Source organism: Poecilia reticulata, chromosome 11, assembly GCF_904066995.2.
Source record: "Poecilia reticulata chromosome 11, P_reticulata-male-v2, whole genome shotgun sequence".
NCBI lineage: Eukaryota > Metazoa > Chordata > Actinopteri > Cyprinodontiformes > Poeciliidae > Poecilia > Poecilia reticulata.
The window spans coordinates 24,850,849-24,854,398 of record NC_088840.1 but is presented as its reverse complement, the minus strand read 5'-3'; the positions used below and the strand labels follow the sequence as shown (position 1 = coordinate 24,854,398).

Sequence of the window (3,550 nt, the reverse complement as noted above, 5' to 3'; positions counted from 1 at the left end):
TAAAACATATACATACAAGCAAATTGACATAAATATTCTTTAAACAAAAAGTGGGTCCTCTTTCTAAGGTCTGTCTTAACTAAAACACAAAATACTTAAATAAATAATGCATTTTATCTTCATCACTTAAATAAAATAAATCTGGATAAACATAAAATATTTTAGAAAATAAATAATTTCTCAAACTGAATTACAAAGGACAGCAAAATGTGCACTTCACTCTCAATTTCTCCCAAATCACATAAAGAACGTCTTCGGTCGTCCTCTGGGACTGAACGAAACGTCCAGACTCCAAAAGCAAAGAGCAAAGAGCCAGATCTAAACTGGGCTCATATGGACCTTTGTTTGTTAGACATGTTTCATGATACATATGGCTCAAGACCAAAAGCATCTTTTAATAATATATCTGTACATGATTTTGGTTTATGTAAGATATCAGCTGCCCACTTACTAAAAACACTGCTTCAAAATCTATTCATCTATCATCTATTCTGTGAAACATAGTAAATTGTTTGAAATATTTATATTTAAAAAAATTAGTTTTTACAATGTTGGCTTCAGGTTCTGTTGCTTTACTTTCATGCTACTTGATAATTTTCCACTAATAACAAATGTTTTGGTAAATATGTTTGTGTCGGAGTCAGAGAGCCGTGTCTCTAACAGTCAGAGGTTTTTGTACGACGGTTCAACCAGTTTGTATCACTGTGGTACACGTTCGGTGGAGGAACCAGACTGGATGTTGGACGTAAGTTTTTCTTTACTCAATTTAATTTTAAATATTATATTGTCCTGTCATTTATTTTTAGATACTTTCATTTATGTGGAGAAGTGAAAAGTTTTTCCATTAAGTTTTAATTTTGTTGAAAATATTCATCTTCTAATCAAGAACAAATCAAATCAGCTTGTTAGAATCTGTGAATATTATTTAATCTTTAAAACTGAAAAATACATGTATATTAAAAGCTGTTTATTAGTAAAAATTTTAGGAATTATGCTGTTTATTTGAACTTTTTTGACCAAATAAAAAAAATTTGCCATGATAAAATGAAATCTTATTTATTACCCTGTTATTATAGGTATTACTTTAAATCTATGTTTAAATAATCTGCAAAGTTTAAAAATTAAACCTCATGTGAAATATTTTCAATCTACTTAAGTTGATTGAAAGTCTTTTCATAGACTTTACATCTTTTCTATAATTGATCGACCGAGCATCTTTTGAATAACTTTAATTCAATTTGGAAAAAGGATGAAGCAAAATGTGTTTAGGAAATGTTAAAATGTTTTAATATGATGTGTAAAACATGTATTAGATCAATATTAACTACAAGTTACAATGATTTTTGATGTATTTTTAGTTGATTTATTCAGCATAAAGTAATAATTTTCTCTCTGTGCTGATATGCATGAGATGTTTACTGAAGGGAAGTGAAACAAAGAGTCTCAGTAACTGTTGGAGCAGAAAAACATCTGGCAGAAACATTTTAATATAGAAACTCAACTTTCTCATAGTGAAAATGTCCTGGTGTCATTTCATTGATGCCTTCTTGGTTCCTGTTCTCTAACCTGATTGGTGTCTCCTAGGTGATACCCGCCCCACCCTGACAGTGCTGCCCCCCTCCAGTGTGGAGCTGCAGCAGCAGCAGCAGGTGACCCTCATGTGTCTGGCCAACAAGGGCTTCCCCTCAGACTGGACTCTGTCCTGGAAGCTGGACGGCAGCAGCAGCTTCACCTGGGAGGAGACCAAGAGCTCTGGGCTGGTGCAGAATGACGGCCTCTACAGCTGGAGCAGCACCCTGAGGCTCCCTGCTGACCAGTGGAGGAAGGTGGGCTCTGTGACCTGTGAGGCCTCCCAGAGCTCCCAGTCTGCAGTCACAGAGACACTGAGGAGAGACCAGTGCTCCCAGTCCTGAGCTGATTCACTCAAATTGTTCTTGCTTTGTGTGTGAATCTTTCACATTTGTTTACTTGAATCCAATAGTTCTTGCAAAGCTGTTTCTATAAAATACTTTTTCATTTAATTTGATTACTTTCAAAAATATGTCTTCTAGTAGTTAACTGTTTCATAAAATATCTTCAATAAACACAAAACTTGAGAACTTTTTGTTTCTTTGTGTGAATTTAAATAGCATTTAGGAGAAAATCTACGCTGCATTTCTCCTCCCATCCAGGTTTCTTTTCTTCAAAAGTGACTTTAATAAATACATCATAATCTCACATTTTTTTGTTTAGTTTTGTCAGAAATGTATCATTTCCATAAATGAAAAAACAATTATGAACGTATGAAACCGATGGTGTGTTTGCAACAATAGAAAAATATAACCAATATGAGTAATATATTTCAACTACAGTAAGTTACAATCAAATACTGACAATAAACAATAACAATTATAAATTATAATAATAACAATTCCATTAAAAGTACATAAACGTTACTGTCTCCATAAGATGTGCAGCTTTTATATGGTGAAAACTTGTCATCAACAAACTCAGACTGAAGCTCAGAGATGCATTGGTCTCCATTACACGATTTATTTAAAGTGGCTCAGACAGAAACTAAAATCAAATGCATTCATGTCATCAGTATTATTGTAGGATAAATAACTAACACTCTACAAATGTATGTTTAAATTTATCTTTTAATTTTACCCATTGGGAGTGTGATGGTTTAAAAAGGACACTATATGCTCCCAAAACAGCTCTCTCTCTCTCTCTCTCTCTCTCTCTCTCTCTCTCTCTCTCTCTCTCTCTCTCTCTGAGTGGTGGTGGTGAGTTTGCAGGTGGTGAGTTCGAGAGAGTGAAAGTGACCTAAACGGTGGTTATTGTCTTTCTTTCTTTAATTTTTTTTCATGTAAGTGTTTTTTAATAGTCTTGACTTCGTTTTGGTTCCAAGTCTTGGTTGTTTTCGTGAGTTTCAGCGCTTGTAGCGCTGTTTGTTTGCGGTATGGCGTCTTCGGAGCCGCCGCCCCTCTCTTTGAGAAATGGTTTTCGGATCCAACCTGATCCGATAATTCCAGTTGAAACGGTTCTGTTGACGGTTGGTGATCTAGTTGGTCACAGTAACTTAAGTTATGCCTCTAGGATGAATAAGGGAGTCGTGGTATTTCTAAAAGAGCAGCGCTTGGTGAACCAGCTGATTGCCAGCGGGGTGACAATAAGCGGAGAGTATCTGCAGGTGTCGCCGCTTGCGGTTCCTTCCACCCGGGTCATTGTCTCCGGCGTCCCGCCGTTCATCCCAAACTCTTTGTTGGAGAAAGAGCTTCAGCGTTTTGGGAAACTTGCAAGTGGTTTTAAAACCATTGGTTTGGGATGCAGACATGACAAACTGAAACACGTTCAGTCCTTCAGGAGGCAAGTTTTCATGTTCTTAAACGCTGCCACGTTAGAAGTCTCTTTTAGAGTAAAATATGAAGAAGGATCCTACATGGTTTATGCGAGCACTGGGAGCATGAAATGTTTTGAGTGTGGAGATGTTGGGCACAAACGGGCCTCCTGTCCACACAAGCAGCAGGAGGATCAGGCTGAGGGGGGAGGAGGAGCAGAGGAGCCT

The 3,550-nt window shown here is 36.7% G+C and overlaps 1 pseudogene across 1 annotated transcript; it reads left to right on the top strand.

Moving 5' to 3' along the window:
* The first annotated feature begins 660 nt into the window (after positions 1-660).
* Positions 661-2,217, top strand: LOC145553758 (Ig kappa-b4 chain C region pseudogene; annotated as a pseudogene). The gene is made up of 2 exons (XR_014089796.1): positions 661-745; positions 1,585-2,217. The product of XR_014089796.1 is annotated as an Ig kappa-b4 chain C region pseudogene (transcript).
* Positions 2,218-3,550: the final 1,333 nt, after the last annotated feature.